Here is a 17,683-nt window from a genome sequence, read left to right as displayed (position 1 = left end):
ACTGAAATCAACTGATGGCTTTGAATTCTGGGACTCATTCAAGTGGCTGAAAAAGCAGAACAGTAATTAATTTATCCATGTAGTGGAATATTTCATCCAAGTACTACCTTTGCTCCGGCCTGGGGTCTGGATTGGGGGAGCCCCCTCTATTCTTGGAAGGAGAGTAGCGGGTTGGGGACAAGGTGGCGGCGCTGGACTGGGTGGCCTGAGACTCCTGGGCGGTCTGTTAGAACCGAGGTGTTTGCGGGCAACAACGAGGCTTAGCAATGCTACTGGTGAGAGGAGCCCTGTGAGCATAATCCTCCTCACACCATATAGCTACAAGGCCAGCAAATGGGGGCGGTGTGGCCCGAAGACCACCCAAAGTTGGACAGGGTGGTCTTGTGTGTCGCAATGGGTAAGGACAAGGTGGAGGCCTCTACCTGGGGGAAAATAAACAGGTTCACCAGACCTGCAGTAGACAAGTGGGGTGTGACGGGGAAGGGTCTCAGTCTGTTGGTGCCCCGCTGGACTCTACAGCCTCCATCCTTCAGGCTATTCATGACTCCTGATCATTTCTGGATGGTAAGATTGGGGAACTAAGTCTCAATCTGTCCTTAAACCACCAGGTCCTCAACAACATAGTCGAGAGGGTCTCAGAGGCGGCGGGGAAGCTGTCCGTGGTGGAGGACACAATCAAGACTTTGCACACTACTCAGGCAGCCCTCCAACAAAGAGTGGGCCTACTGGAGGCCAGAGTGGAGACAACAGAGGGCAGGTCGAGGAGGAGCGTCCGCATTGTTAGGGTCCTGAAGGGTGCTGAGGGACCTTTATTGCAGGCTGGTTTCCTCAGGATGCATTACCTGCTTGCTTTCGTGGCACATAGGCTGCCAGGCTGCTCCCGAGGCCCCCCTTAACGATTATAGCATGGATCCTCAAATTTGTAAATAGAGATGCAATAATCAGAGAGGCCTGGACACTTGGCAATGTGGTGGAGCCCAGGTCATGCTCTTGCCCAACTACACTCAAAAGGACCAGCAACAACGCACTTTCCAAGCCATTAAGGAAAAGGTCATGGCCATGTAGATACATACTGCAATTTCCAGCGCGCCTCAAAGTTATCTACAACAACTGAACAATGTTCTTCGACACACCGGAGAAAGCCTGGGCCTGGGTTTGAGGAGCGCTTGTCCTCAGTCATGGGGAACGAACATTGCCTACCCCTCCTGGTAAAGGCCCGACTACCACAGCATGGCAGCAGTTGCCTTGATGTACGAGTAGGTACAGATGGACACATGGATCGGAGGAGGTGATGCCATACTGCCTGAAAAGCCAATGATTGCCATCACTGGAGGGCTTCCCAGGCAAAGAGAGTAGGGAGATAGCTGGGCCTTCCACGCCGCCACCCTTGGTGGGCACAGCATACTGAACTGATGTTACTGACGGGGGCTATAGGAAGCCTACCCCCGATATTATTATGACTGTTGTGGGTGTTATGGCTGAGTTCTCAGTTGGATGACAGATGCTTCCAGGGGTGAAGCATAGGGAAGGGCGTGGGAAGGTTGACGGCTACCCCTGGTTGCAGAGTCTTTAGAGGGTTATTGTATAGTTTAATTGGTTTTGTTTATTACAATTGAGGCACTGGGCCCCATTCAAGCCCATCTTTCATCCTATTACTTGCATCTTCAGTTACAATGGTCACAGAAACAGTAGCAGGCCCCACAAGGAGATACACAATAGTCACCTGGAATGTGAACAGCCTTAACAATAAGATCAAATGGGGGGGATATTCTGGCATATGCAGATGGCTCCATCTAGCGCAGGGGTCTCCAACCTTTTCTGTACTGAGAGCTATTTATGTTCATTGAAATGCATTGAGAGCTACTAATATTATTAGTGTTGTATAATCTCATTTTTTTAAAATGTATATTAATTCAACCAAGCAAAATCTTTCTACTTTAATAAGCTGGGCTGCACATAGGTGAGATACTCAGAGGTAGTTGGAGGGCTACAGTAGCTTACAAACTATTTGCTGGAGACCCTTGATCTAGCGGTTCTCATGGTGCAAGAAACACATTACTGGGGAACAATTGTTCCTTCCTGAGCAGGTATGGATATTCAAGAGTATACCATTCGGGCTATTGCGCATGAATCTAGCATGTTCATGTGTCTAGGGGAGGACTTTAATGCAGTGATGGACCCAGAGGCAGACATGGCCTCAACCCCGGGGGCTATTCGATCCATGCACCTTCGAACCTGGGCTGATGTTTTGGGCTTGGTAGATGCCTGGCAGCTACAACATCACACAAAGCAACAATAAACATATTATTCCCTCTCATTGCACCTCCTTGAGACTGGACTACTTCCCGCTACCTTCCTCAGATGTAGGGATAGTTCCACAAACACAAATCCTCCGAAGGGGACTTTCAGATTATTCCTCATTACTGTTGGTAGTTGGGGGTGGATGGCGAGGTGAACGGGGATTGGGAGGTTAAACGCATGGTAGTTCCTCCATGGTGAATTTTGGAGGGGATCCAGGGCAACTATCACAGACCATTTTGAATTAAATAGGGATACAGCTTCTCTCCCATTATTCTCCAGGAGGTGTTTAAAACAGTTTTCCAATATAGGCAGGCACACCAAGTGTAGGGAATGGGAGCTGCTCTGTCTCAAGGTTGAGATTGCTCGCCTCAAGCGGATGTCCCAGGTCTCCACTTCACCATCTTTGCAGTGCAATCTCAATCAAGCTCACCTAGACCATCCACAGGCAAAATGTTCTAGACTCGGCGAAACTGAACTGGCTTCACTCCCATAGGAAGGTGTATGAGATGGAGGGCAAGGCGGACATGCTGATTTATTAGGTATCAACGGCCAACAGCCCGTGTAATCTGGTGGCCGAGCTGAGGAACATAGAGGGCATGACACTGAGGGGGATGGACCTCCTGACACGAGAATGTACTGCACATTTGAGGGACTTGTATGCTTGTCGGGAACCCCCTGCTACAGAGCAGGACAATCCCAACATCCACAATTTGTCACAATCCCTTTCAGCATTAGAGAGCAGAGACCTTGATCTTCTGCTAGCTGCTGAGAAAACACAAAAGGCAATCTCCTCAATGCCCTCTGAATGGGTTTCCACTAGAGCTACTCAGGAAATACTGCTCTTTTTAATCCTGTATCTACTGGTGCTGTATGAGAAAACCTTAATTCATGGGAGTCTATCCAGTGACCTCATGGCAGTGACCATTGCGCTAATTTGTAAGCTTAACAAACCCCAGATGGAATGCGGTCATATCGCTCTATCCCCCTAATTAACATTGAGGACGAACATCCTGGCTAAAGTGTTGGCTACCTGCCTTCGCCACTATGATACATTTGGTAGTGCATGCCAACTAAAATGGCGTTATCGCAGGCAGAAGCACTAGGCATTGCCTTCATCGGCTACACTTGGCAGTGGGCCACTCTGAATAGCTGTTGGGTGATGCAGCACTTCTCCTGGTGGACATAGAGCGGGCCTTTAATTCGGTGCATTGGCCCTATCTCTTGGCAGTTCTCCACAAAATGCAATTTTTGACCCATGCTCAGAAAGTGGGTGTCCATAATATACACAGACCTCTAGGCCCAGGTTCAAGTAAATGAAGCCTTCTTGCACAAATTTCCAATAGAAAGGGGCACTACTGTTTGCTCTTGTGATGGAGCCCCTGGCGGAACTCATCTGGATGGACGCCAGGCTTGGCAATCATCGGGGAGGAGCAGCGTTCGCATTTCCCTTTATGCAGATGACATGCTTCTCTTTATTCAGAGACTCCGGAACACTATCTTGCTGGCCATAGAAATCCTGGCAATATGTGGGGAAGCATCGGGGGAGAGGTGTGGCGCCGCGGCCAGGGCGACTGACGCTGGAATCTGGGGATCACGGTTCGATCCCCGGCTCCGGCAGCAGGTTAGCCCAGCACCATGTGACTCTGGGCAATAGCTTGCTTAATCTTCCCGACGGCCCCCAGCGCCTAGAGACCCTTACGGGTGATTGTGCGCTTTACAAATATGGATTATTATTATTATTATCGGTTCTCAAAGTTAACTTGAAGAAGTCGACACTGGTACCCATTTGAGGGGCAGTGAATGGGGGGGGCGGGGGGGGGAGATTCTCAGTTGCGGGTGGCAGGCGATAGCTTCTGCAATCTAGGCATGACAGTGGCCCTCGCCCAGCAGAGATATTGGGAACTCACATTGCCCCACTGCTGGTCACGAAACAACAGGATATAAGAGAATCGTCCAGGTTGCCTCTTTGTCCGTTCCTTGCTTCCTGTACATCCTACAGCACTAACCCTACCCACTACCGCCCACCTTATTTTACAAATTTACAGGCAAAAACTACCAGTTTTCTTTGGGCCAGAAAAACATTCAGGGTTTATTTGAGAAATTTCAGTTTTCCTTGTTTGAGGCGGGATTAGATTGGGCAGATGTTAAATGAAACTTTTGCGCCTCAAAGCTGGTAAATATTAATGACTGGCGTTCTGCGGATGAAGGTGGCATCGCTCATAGGCTGGAATTGGAGCTCCTGTACCTTTATGGTACACTCCAACTGCTGTATAGTAAGTCCCCACTTCATTCAGTACCACCCATCACCCAAGTCCCCATTAGGAGCTGGTACGTGGCCCTCCGTTACATGAAATGGTTTGGTACCCTCACGGGGCAACATCTCTAGGACGTGACTGTCGGTAATGGCAGGCCTAGCAAAGTTTTACTCTTGAGACCTCATAGATATATCTACACTGGGAAACGTCTGGGGGAGGGGCAAATGAGATCATTCCAGGAGCTCTCGGCTGAATTCGATTTATACTCCTCTCAGTGCTATAGGTACCTCAGCTGCAGCATGCTCTGGAATGCTACAGGGAGAAATTGGGCCCCTTCCCAGGATTCAACCTGTTCAAATGTAAATTTGACCTGGGATATAAATCCCTAGTCATTAACACACCAGACCCCTAACAACCCTCAGAGCAAAGTGGGAGGAGGATGTGGGTGCCCTTAGTGATGCCGAGTGGATTGAGGTGAAAATACCCCCTAGATTGCTAGCTATTTCTATGCACTACCACCTCATACAATTTAAGTTTTTCAATCGGATCTATTACTCTTCGGCATGTCTCTGGTATATGGGACTTACCCGAGGACCTGAGTGTCTCTGATGGCACCACTTTTTGGGCTCCCTTTGCCATGTACTTTGGCAATGCCCAATAGTGCAAGTGTAAAGGCAAGAAGTCAACAGACTGATTGGGCAGGTGTTGGGCAGGCCTTAAATTCTAGACCCCAAAGTTATATTACTGGGGCTCATGTAGACAATGGAGGAGTCTCGCACAATGCGTGCCTTCAGTGCTATGGCTTACTTGGTGGCTAATAGAGACCTGGCTTGGCATTGGAGAGAAGAACGAACCCCACCATTACAGGAATAAGTTAGGGCAGTGGTTCCCAAACTTTTGACTCCTGAGGACCCCCATTGAGTCACCACTGGAAGCCGGGGACCCACAAGCAATTTGTATGAGTTAAATTTCAAATATTAAAACAGTAATTCGAAAAAAATACACACGTATGCACACAAAACAAATACTCAAAGTACTTAGAGGCAGATTTACAATAAGTGACCCATCCATGCATATCTGCAGGGATGCGCCACTTATTGTGCGCCATGCCTCCGTCACTATTGATGCGCCGCATTTACAATGCTGCGCCTCATGGGGCAAAAAAGCACAGATGCATGACGCATCTGTGCCGTAAAGGTGGCGCATTGCTGGAGTTGCGTCGCAAGCGCAACACAGCTCCAGCAATGCTCTGGGGGGGCCGAATCGTGTTAATGCTGCATCAATCCTTACGCCTGCTTCAAGCAGGCGCAGGGTTTTGACGCAGCATGGGCCCCAAAGTGACTGAGTGAAATCTTGTAGATTTCACTCAGCCACTTTAAGGAGGCGTTCCTGCTCCGGAACGCCTCTTTCTGGCGCAGGGCTTTACAACGTGGCGCATCTCTCAGATGCGTCACGTTGTAAATACCCTGCACCATGGCGCATCTTTTACGTCGCCGCTGCATCACGAAAGTGACGCAACGGTGGCGTAAAAGAGGAGCAAGGTGCTTGTAAATCTGCCCCTAAGGATTTTGGGGCCAGATGTACAACCATTTCATTTAGCGCCTCGCAATTGGCGACACATTGCGAGTGGCAAATTGCGAGTCGCTAAATGAAATGTACAACAGTGTGTTTAACACTGTTTCGGATTCCCAATGGGGTCGCAAATTGCGAGGTTCATTAATATTAATGAGCCTCTCGCAATTTACGAGCCTATTGGGAATGCCAGCCCTCCTAGGTATGGTGCCTGCTGGGCTCTGCAGGCCATCATGCCTGGGACTGCTTTTAAATAAATCAGTTTAAAAAAAATGCAGCCCATTTACCATGCATTAAAAAAAACAAAAAAAAACGTTTTCGTTTCATTTTCTGAGGGAGGCAGAGGTCCCTGGGACCACTGCCTGCCCTTAAAAAATAATTTTGCATGCATTTGCAAAGGGGAAGCCCCTTCCCATTTGCAAATGCATTACCATCTACTTGAAGTAAGTGGTAATTGCGAGTGTTTTGCAACCGCAAAACATTTGTACATGGTTTTAAGACTCGCTATGTGGAAGGGAATGTCCCTTCCAAGGGATGTCAGAGCACTTTACATCACACACATAGAGACATTGAATCGTACATGTAAAACAGTGTGTATATAAAATGTTTAAAGAGTGCTTGATCAGGAAAAGCACAAACTCAGGATTCAGAACATAACACAGTGGCTAGCCCTGACTTTAACATTAAAAATGTATTTCCACCCAAATAAATCTTTTTAGCAGCATCAGGATAATGAATAACTGGGGAAAAACAAAAGTTACTAACTGGTACCATGCAGTTTGCAAGCAGCTCTTTGATGACAGTTTATAGGTCCCTCTGCTACATTACGATTGTCACTTATGAAGTGCACAGTAACAAAAGAATCTCTGTGACAAAAGCAGTAACCACGAACCTATGCACATAAAATGCTGGTTTTTAAAATGCATGTTACATGTTCTTTGCAGTAGGCACATTAACCCTCTGTGCTACATTAGTTAAGTCAAAGCTGCCACTAAACAAAACTCTCCTCACGCTCCAGCAGGTACATTAATCACTGGCTTCATCTTGACACTTTTATTGCTGCTGGAAAGCTGCTAATTATATAAGAAACTTTTCTGTGCTTTTAAAACTGTTGCCTGCGGACCCCCTGGGAATGTGTCACGGACCCCTGGGGGTCCGCGGACCACAGTTTGGGAAACACTGAGTTAGGGGCATGGATTACTGTGCTGCAATGGATAAACTGGTATTCAAAGCATGAGGTGTTCCACAGAAGCATGAGCAAAAATGGCCCCCCTGACCACGCTATGAAGGGCCGAGGCACTGACCACAACTCATTAACACCAGAGAAACTTCCACTTCGACACAATATATGTACACATTTAACACTGGACTGGGGACTATGGGCCAGATGTAGGTCGCCCAATACCGGTCGGTAACAGACGAAATTACCAAATTTCAGCCGTTACCGACCGGTATTAGGCTACTGAGATGTAGGTGGCCTAAATTGCAAATTCGGTAATTTACCTATTCGGTATTTTAAGGAATTGGTAAATTACCGATTCCTTAAAATACCGAATCGGTAAATTACCGAATTTGCATTGTAGGGAGCACTCAAATTAGTGCTTTCCCCATTTTAGGATTCATTATTTACCACCAACTATAAGTTGGTGGTAAATAACGAATACCTTTGAAAATGCTAATGTGGGGGGGCGTGGCTAGGCGCCGGCAGAGATCGCCGCCTAACTCGAGAGCTCCGGGAAGCCGAGACCTTACCCCGGCTAATCCGCCCATAATCCGTGTAAAGCTGCACTCCTAGGGCAGCAATAGCCCGGCGAGACACAGCGGTTCCGCAGGAGCCACCTTCGGAGACTCGGCCTGTCTCCAAAGCTGAGATGCAGATCCTGCTGCCTGGACCCGAGCGCGGACTGGGTGTGCTAGAGCAGCGCGTGTGGGCCGACAATCATGAGAGGCCCCGGTTTGGCGGCCTCGGCGGAAGAAGACGGCGCGCGCGGAGGCCTGTATCGGGGCCCGCGCTTCCTGCAGAGAGTGCAGCGGCCCCGGCAGAACGGAATATATCGGGGGCCAAAGGAAGGACGGACAGCCGGCACCAGCTCCCCACGTTGGCAGCGGGGGCTGGTGGAGAAATGGTTCCCGTGTGTGAGGGGAAAGGCCCGGGGGCTGTGAGGCCTAGTGGTGGGCCCGGGCGCCTGGCAGGACTATTCGCCGCTGGCCACAGAGCGAGGAGGCCAGGTGTACGACGGCGCTTGTGGGCATGCCCCAAATATCTGGAGGGGTGCTCCAAGCGTGATAGAAGACACGGTACCAGGCCTATACCACAGTGTGATCGGGCATGACAGTCACGGCTGGGCCAGCCTACAAGCTCCAGGAGTCAACTGTAGAGGAGGGGTAAGGCCGCAGGGACATCGCGGGAGCCACAAGCGGACAAGAGGTTAGCCGGGGAGTATTTCGGCGAGTGGACTGCCCAACTAACTGAGGACCGCTATCTGCGGGACGGGCCCCCTGCCAGAAACTGCGCGTTACGTCGACGGTGGCTAGGCGGACGGTGTGTTAGATATGGGGCAGAGACATACCCTGAGCCCATTCAGAGAGTACGGCTGGTGGGTGTGCCGTGGAGCATAGCAACTGGTGGAGAAGTGGACGCCTGGGGTGTGCCACGTGCCCAACGGTGGTGGAAGGGGAAGTTTCTCAGCCAGGCTTGTGCCGACTGCGGTACCATGGCGGACTAAGTGCCTGAGTTCCAGATGAGGCCCAAGAACATCACGGCCACGCAGTCAAACAAGTTGGACAAATACACAGTCCAGATGGGGACACCCCAGGAGGAGGGGGCAGCAGGAGGTCAGACTGCCCCTAAGGAACCGTCGCTGGCCTCCATCATGGCGGCAATACAGACATTGGGCACCAATCTGGTGACGAAAATTGACAAGATCTCTATCGAGGTCAATCTCCTCCGCACTGACCTCAGTAAAACCTCGGAGAAGGCCAAGGCAAATGAAGCTGATATCCAGGGGCTCCAGGCCTCCACTAGGGCACTGGAAAAATGCGTCAACGGCTTGGTCCATCAGCAACGCCAGGTGGCCCTGCGGCTGGAGGACCAGGAAGGGAGGGCCCGCAGGAGTAACATACACGTGGTAGGCGTTCCAGAGGAGTCCAAGGGGCCCAGCGTGGAACTCTTTCTGGAAGATTTAATCCTCAACTGCCTGAAGCCTAAACGCCTGTCGAACATTTTCACCATAGAACGTGCCCACCGTGCACCTATCCCTAAACCCAAGCTGGGGGCGCCACCCAGGACAATCATAGCGAAAATCCTGAATTATAAGGATAGAGATGCCATCCTACAGGCAGCAAGGCAGTCGGGTGACCTGCAATTCAAAAACGCCACGATTCGATTTTTCCTGGACTTCACGCTTCAGGTACAGCGAGAGAGGCGCTCATTCTCAGGCGTAAAGGCAGCCCTGCAAGACAGAGGCATCAGATACATGATGTTTTTTCCTGCCAAGCTCAAGGTCCTAGCGGGGGGGAAATCTTTGTTCTTTACCGCGCCATCGGATGTGCAAGATTGGCTCGACAGGGAGTCGTCACGAGCGCAGGACCGGACAGAAGGAGAGAGCTGGAGAGACAACCAGGCGGCGTATCCAGGATCGACAGCCGGGAGATCGGACGTGGACGGACAGAGCCAGCGCTCCTAGAGGTCGAGATCGGTCAGTCCTCACTGGGGGACTCTGCGAGAGGCGGCTGAGCACTAGATGTGATGGACCTGCTGACGTAGATCTCTACGAACTGTAACGTATTACGGGTTTCAGTGCCTGGGTGTGGGTCCTGCTTCTCTGGGGATCCTGGCGGAGGGGGAGCTACTTCACCATGAAAGAACATGTGGCGTTAGTCATGAAGGGAAGTGAGTTTTGGTGGTCCCCCCCTCTCTCCTGTGAATTTGGGGTAGGTACTGTCCCAAGATGGCTGCAACGCTGACTAATCATGGTCGGGCCCGGACCTGTAATGACTTAAACTCAAGCCTTGAGGGAGTGTAAGCTTTAAGTAGTGCACTGTTATTCTATGAGGGGTGGGGGTGGGCGGCGGCCGGAGCTGGTGTCGGCGCACGCTCCTCTTTGAAAAGGTTTTTCGGGAGGGAGAGGTTGTTTTTCCTCACTCCAGGTTTCTGGGTTCTGGGCGAAAGGCGCTCTGCTAATTGGGGATTTGTGGGTAGTTCAAAGCCTACGGAGCAGGGAAGCAGGGAGGGGGGATTGTTGTGGTTGGGGGGACACCTTCTACTGTCTAGATTACCTCCTCGCACCAATGCACCAAGATGCGACGATCCGGGAGGTCACCCACCTAGCGCGAGGTATATCGGACCACTCCCCTCTCTGGGCACACATAACTCTTGGCGACCGGAAGGTCGGGTGTGTGGCTCCAATGGCATGGCACATAAAGGGCGAGGACACCAAAAAGAAACTAACTCACTCGATCGACTGTTATTTCAAAGAAAATCTGGGAACGGTAGATTCAGGTGTGGTCTTGTGGGAGGCCTTCAAGAAGGTGCTGAGAGGGGAAGCCCTCTCGGTGATTGCGTGACGCCGCAAGGAATTAGAGACGCAACTGGTGACGTTAGAAACTGACTTGAGGCTACTAGAAGGTATGGCGCAGAGTGATGGGAGTCCCGACGCGATCCACCACCTCCAATTGAAGGCCGCCGAGTACAAGGACCTCGCTACTGATGCAGCCAAGACATTGGCAAGGGATAGGGAGGGTAGGCTATACGATCAGGGAGATAAAGCAGGTAAATAAATTGCATTGCTAGACAAGAAATGGCACGCTCAGAAGGTGGTGGCTGAACTTAAGGTGGAAGCAGGGGCCATTATCACGGAGTCACACGAAATTGTCAAGGAGTTTGTGTTGCATTTCGAAAGGGTATATACGAGGAGTTCCGAAAGATCGGAAGAAGATTCGGCGGCCTTCTTGGACGACATCATCCTACCCACCCTCTCAGCGGAAGAACAGGAGACTATGGAAGCACCTCTGACCGTGGACGAGATAGTAAAGGCCATTCACGACCTTCGTCCCGGAAAGGCTCTTGGGCGAAATGGTCTACCTGTTGAGCTCTACAAGCTCAAACCCGATAGCCTGGGTACACATCTGAAACGAATGTTTGAGGATAGTAGGGAGCAGGGTAGGCTGCCCCAGGACCAGCGGATAGCTACTATTGTTGCTATCCCCAAGGCCGGGAAACCCAGAGAGTCTTGTGCATCTTATAGATCAATATCACTGCTCAATGTGGAGCCGAAACTCCTAGCCAAGGTCCTGGCCAACAGAATCAAGCCGGTCCTTCATACCCTTGTACACCCGAATCAATCGGGCTTCATGCCTCATCGAAACACGGCACTTAATCTATGCCGTCTCCATGGGGTGCTTGGCTGCTGCCACCGATTGCGCAAGGATGCAGTGGTGGTATCCTTAGACGCAGCAATGGCTTTTGACACCCTTGAATAGCCGTATATGATGGCCGTACTTTGGAACTTGGGGTTCGGTCCTAACTTTGTTGGCTGGGTACGACTTCTCTACACAGAAACTTTAGCTCAAGCAGTGAACAATAACAAATTCTCGGAGGTATTTACATTGGGGAGGGGGACGAGACAGGGATGCCCCCTCAAACCCCTGCTCTTTGCTCTGGCGCTGGAGCCGTTAGCAGCCTGGGTTAGGACAGGATTTCGCTATATGCGGATGATATCCTCCTATACCTAACGCCGCCGCACGAACCCTTACTGCAACCCTGGATATCTTTAGGAGGTTCAGAGATTACTCCAGTTACCGCATCAATTGGGGGAAATCTCTCATGTATGTCTTGCACGGTGCCCCCCCCCCGCGGATGCCGGACGATTGCCCAATCCAAATAGCTAGTGACGGTTTCACATACCTCGGAATTTACATCTCAAAGGACCATGCCACGAGATACGAGCGGAATCTCTTGCCACCCCTACAACGGCTCCAGCGAGACACCGACATTTGGAAGAACCTCCCAATATCGCTGCTAGGACAAGCAGCGCTATTTAAAATGATGGCGCTACCACGGTTCCTATATGCCCTCCAAAACCACCCAGACCTAGTCCCACAAAGGTATTTCGCCACTATTGAGGCTACCCGGAGAGACCTTCTCTGGACCGGTGTGCCTCGTATCTCCCTCCAGAAGCTCACACTGGTATGTTTTGATGGGGGGATAGCCCTCCCGGATATCCGCAAATACTACTGGGCGGCACATTTGTCGGCAATTAACCAAGGCACGTACTGCGCGGGGAATGATCCAGGGTATGAGATTGACAAATGGCTCCTTCCGGGTGGAAACTTTGAGGCGGCTCTCTACTCCAGAGCGGGAAGATACCGCTTAACGGGACCCACCAAACACTCAGTTCAGCTGTGGCATATAGTCCAAAAGAAACTGGGTTGGGCTGGCAGACTCACCTTATCAACCCCCTTGTGGGCTTCAGAGGCGCTAGGCACTCTTAGCCGCACAAAAGGATTTTGAAACTGGGACCTTATAGGTATATCCCATATCAAAGATTTATGGGGCCCGGAGGGAGTACTATCGTTCGATACCCTTCAACGCACCTATGATCTAGCTCGGAAGGAACATTTCCGTTACATGCAGGTTCGTCATGCACTTCAGGCCAATATTCCTCCAGGGACGCACCTCCCGGAGTCATCACCACTCGAAGATAGACTACTGGATGGTCACCTACAGGAGAAGGCCATATTGCTCACATACAAAAAGCTCATTAATCATACTCCGGATCCATTACTTGCCCTTAGAGGGAAATGGGAGGCGGACGGACTCGAGATTGACAATGAGGAATGGCGAGAAGCGCTGGCGTCCCCCAGGGAGATAGCAATATCGGCTAAATTGCGAATGATCCAATTAAAAATCCTGCACCGAGCATACATCTCTGGTACCGGACTAGTCCTGATGGGGCGAAGCGATGATGGACTCTGCCGTAGGGGATGCGGGGAAGTAGACACCTTTCTACATATACTGTGGGAATGCAGGGAGATGCAGACCTATTGGACGCGGGTGCTCAATTGTATGAGGGAAGTGTGGGGGGTGGAATTGCGATCTGAGGTAAAGAGGTGCCTCCTTAACATCTGGGAGCCCTCGGACCTCCCAGCAAAAGGGAAATTATGGGTAACATTGGGCCTAGCAATAGCAAAGAGAAACATAGCAAGGATGGGGGGGGGGCTGCCACACCACCGACACCCAACGCATGGCAGAAAGACATGGATTGGAGCATGGTTCAGGAAAAGACGGTGCATGTGGCCAGGGGCTGTCCGAGGAAGTGGGTGGCAGTGTGGTCCAAATGGAATGAATACAGGGGAAGCATATGTGAGCCCCCCATGATCATGAAAAAAAACAGTGAAAGGAGGGTCCAAGGGAAAGTTTAGAGACCTGGCACAGATACAGCCCCCTAAGAAGACAATGTAGAAAAACAAAAGGTACCTGTGGGTCTAAGCAATCTACTAGCTATTCTGTGTCTGACATGAAACTCCTTACTAATTATGGGTCATAGAGTGTGATTCAAGCACGACAGGATACTTCCAACATGTGAAAGTACCCATCAGTTATCGTCCGGTACCGCCCTTGTCATCATCTGTAACTCCTCACACCAAGGAGAGTATTTCTTGCAGCCACTTATAGGTATTGAAAAGTGGGTGCCCCAGTGTGTTAAGGGTATGTAGGAGATGACCGTGTGTTGATAACTGAAAAGCAGTGCGTAAGAGAAGTGAGTGTGTGAAAAAGGTGAAAATAGTATAAAATTGGAGAGCCAGGAGGAAAAGAAATGTATTAAGTACCTCTAGGGCTTCCAAACATTAAAAACCAGTGCAGGAACATAGTAGGTTGAACAAATAGCTACTATTTAGATAGTGTGGGTCAACATGTTTCTGCAGTATATGGATCTCCAATTTTATACTATTTTCACCTTTTTCACACACTCACTTCTCTTACACACTGCTTTTCATAATCTGAATGTTGAGCATTACCAGCCAGTGATATATACCATCTACCACTGACTACTACTCCTTTCCCTCCTTCTACGAAAGCGGTGCTCTACCTACCTGAGCCGCAGCCAGGTGAGGCGTAGTATCATCCTGCTACCCAAAAGGTAAGCGGTTTTGCAGGCCCGCATATGGGCTCGAGGTGTACTTGAACTGACACATATGGTATAATGAGTTTTTTATACCTATCATTGGTTGTACTTGACAACTCTGCTGACACCAATGCTAGTTTGTTTTTCTCTCTGTGTTTTTCTGTTTGTCTGACATCATCACTGTCTCACCTTGGACATCACCCAGTACTTTGGAGGACTGATACATACCTAGGACGTCCAGGTGACACTATTGTAACACTATTTTCGGTTTTACATTTCTTTTACCCACGCATTAGCGATGTTTGGTCCTGATGAAAGCAGCGGACACCTCCTTGGGTCCATATACTGCAGAAACATGTTGACCCACACTATCTAAATAGTAGCTATTTGTTCAACCTACTATGTTCCCGCACTGGTTTTAATGTTTGGAAGCCCTAGAGGTACTTAATAAAGGTGAAAATAGTATAAAATTGGAGAGCCAGGTGGAAAAGAAATTTATTAAGTACCTCTAGGGCTTCCAAACATTAAAAACCAGTGCAGGAACATAGTAGGTTGAACAAATAGCTACTATTTAGATAGTGTGGGTCAACATGTTTCTGCAGTATATGGATCTCCAATTTTATACTATTTTCACCTTTTTCACACACTCACTTCTCTTACACACTGCTTTTCAGTTATCAACACACGGTCATCTCCTACATACCCTTAACACACTGGGGCATCCACTTTTCAATACCTATAAGTGGCTGCAAGAAATACTCTCCTTGGTGTGAGGAGTCCCAGATGATGACAAGGGTGGTACCAGACGATAACTGATAGGTACTTTCACATCTTGGAAGTATCCTGTCAGCTTGAATCACACTCTATGACCCATAATTAGTAAAGAGTTTCATGTCAGACACAGAATAGCTAGTAGATTGCTTAGACCCACAGGTACCTTTTGTTTTTCTACATAGCCCCCCATGATCCCCACTGTTGACGAGCTAATTAATGGATGAGTTCGGCAAAATGGGAAATGGACTTAGGCCCATGATTTACAGTGGTTTGCCAAATTTCCGATTCCTGTGAATTCCCTATGTATACAATGTGTAACAATGATAAGTCTTGTGTGTGACCGCACCTACTGTTCTTCTTCTTTGAAAATAAAAAGATTTTTAAAAAAAATAGAGCAATCCGCTCTAACAATCAAAGACAATACCACAACAATGTCATTTGAGATGTCATCAGTGATGTCATGAGTGATGTCCCTGACCATGTCATCAGTGATGTTATATGTGACGTCATCAGCAGTGCATTGCGGGCGCGCAAGTTATAGTTAGCTGAGCTAGCTATAACGGAGGAATTTCAAAGGTTTTGTAGGAGAGAAATGTTCAGCCAACTATAACGTGTGAAAACTAGGGTTTTTTCAATGATTTTTCATGGGTTTTTTAAATGCTAATTCCTAACTATAACGTGTGTGAAACCTATGTTTATTTCAATGAATTTGCAAGGTTTTTTAAATGCTAATTCCTAACTATAACGTGTGTGAAACCTATGGTTTTTTCAATGAATTTGCAAGGTTTTTTAAATGCTAATTCCTAACTATAACGTTTGTGAAACCTATGGTTTTTTCAGTGAATATCAAAGATTTTGCAAATGATAAGTTATAAATGTATTAATTATTATGTCTTTCTTTTTATACTAATTTCTTATATTTTTAATATAAATATTTATATGTATTTCATTTTTTAGATTATATTTCATATTCTTATTATAAAACAATAACAAAACTAAATTGCAAAGTAATTTTTGGATTAAGTATTGCTTGACTTCGGTTGCAAGTATAACACAACTCCAGCAATGCTCTGGCGCCCTATGCTCACAAAGCTGTATCAATCCTTACACCTGCTTCAAGCATGTGCAAGGTTTTAACGCAGCATAAGCTCAAAAGTGACTGAATGAAATGTTATACATTTCACTCAGTCACTTTTAGGAGGGGTTGCTGCACCCCCTTCTGCACAGGAAAGCTACTTCTGGCGCAGTGCTTTACAATGTAATGCACCCTCCAGATGCGTCACATTGTTAATAGCACACACCATGGCACATCTTTTGCACCACCGCTGTGTCACAAAAGTGACGCAACGGCTGTGTAAAAGAGGCACAAGGGGATTGTAAATCCGCCCCTAACACACACAAATTCACCCAGGCAGTTTCACCAGCAGCACAAATTGAAGCAGAGACTTCTAACATATTTATGTACATATGTTACATTCAAGTGCTTCACACATACTACAGTATACTATAGGTAAACACCTTATAGATTTATGCTGTAGCACTTCCTTATAGCTCTGCACTTTCACATTCTCCATACACTAGTCATACATTCATTCATTCATTTATGAACTACACATTCATTCTGACAAACTTTTACACACTAACATAGAAATATAGTTCTTTCTTTGACCAGTGAAGGTAGTTCTAAAAAGAACCGTTTTTTTTGTTTTGTATTTTTTTTGTGTTTTCTCAACAAATTCCAAGCGGAACAAAAGAATGAAAAAAAGAACAACTAATGTCGAGGACAGCAATGATCCTGTATCCTGCGTTTCATCAGGTCTATAGACTGTTCCCCATAACACAAAAGTTTATCGCAATAAATGCAAAGAATTTTAACTTTAGCAAAGTCAGAATCAATATGTGGGTGTGGACTGCTTGCTGAAAATGCTACCGCAGTTGATGTGCTTGGTGTAGCAGCAGGTGGGTTCTCGTGCAACCTCCGTCTTTCAGCTTGAGCAAAATTCTTGGGGAGCAAGTTCTTCACTTTGCTGTGCCAAAGGAATATTTTTTACATGGATCACCCCTTGAAAGAGTTGTTTGGCAAATTTTACAGGTTACTTTTGCAGCATTAACCTTTTTTTGACCTTCTGGAAAAGTTAAAAACTTCCAAATTAGAGCTTCTTTCCTCTTCTTTGGAGCTTCTTCAGGAATTAAATATTCCTCTGAAGAAATGCTGGAAGATGACTCCATTGCTCTTATTATGGTGATCTTCCTTCTATTTGAGAAGATTCTAACAACAAATGCTTCTTCTTAGAAAGTCAAAGTCGAATAATTATAATGGGACGGAACTTTCAGCACTCGCAATAGGAAAAGTTACGAACCAATCAAATCTCTACTTTTAAAGTCACATGGCTTTGCGTACGCTTATGATGCGCTTGCGCAGCTCTTTCAATACGTGTACGCATGATGTTCTACCACGATTTGTGTAATTCTTTTTAAAAGTAATATAGGATTATTAAAAGTATTTTTTAAAAATCATAGTTATCCCAAATGTCTGCCCTTAGTATCTACATTAAATACATACATGTTTTAAACCAAGTAGAAACATTGCCCCCTTTGGCGTACAGAACGCCGTACATGACATCACACCAAAGCTTTAATGTGACGCGTAATGTT

Source organism: Lissotriton helveticus, chromosome 3_1, assembly GCF_964261635.1.
Source record: "Lissotriton helveticus chromosome 3_1, aLisHel1.1, whole genome shotgun sequence".
Taxonomy (NCBI): domain Eukaryota; kingdom Metazoa; phylum Chordata; class Amphibia; order Caudata; family Salamandridae; genus Lissotriton; species Lissotriton helveticus.
The sequence above is the reverse complement of the archived record's forward strand: the minus strand, read 5'-3'. Positions refer to the sequence as shown.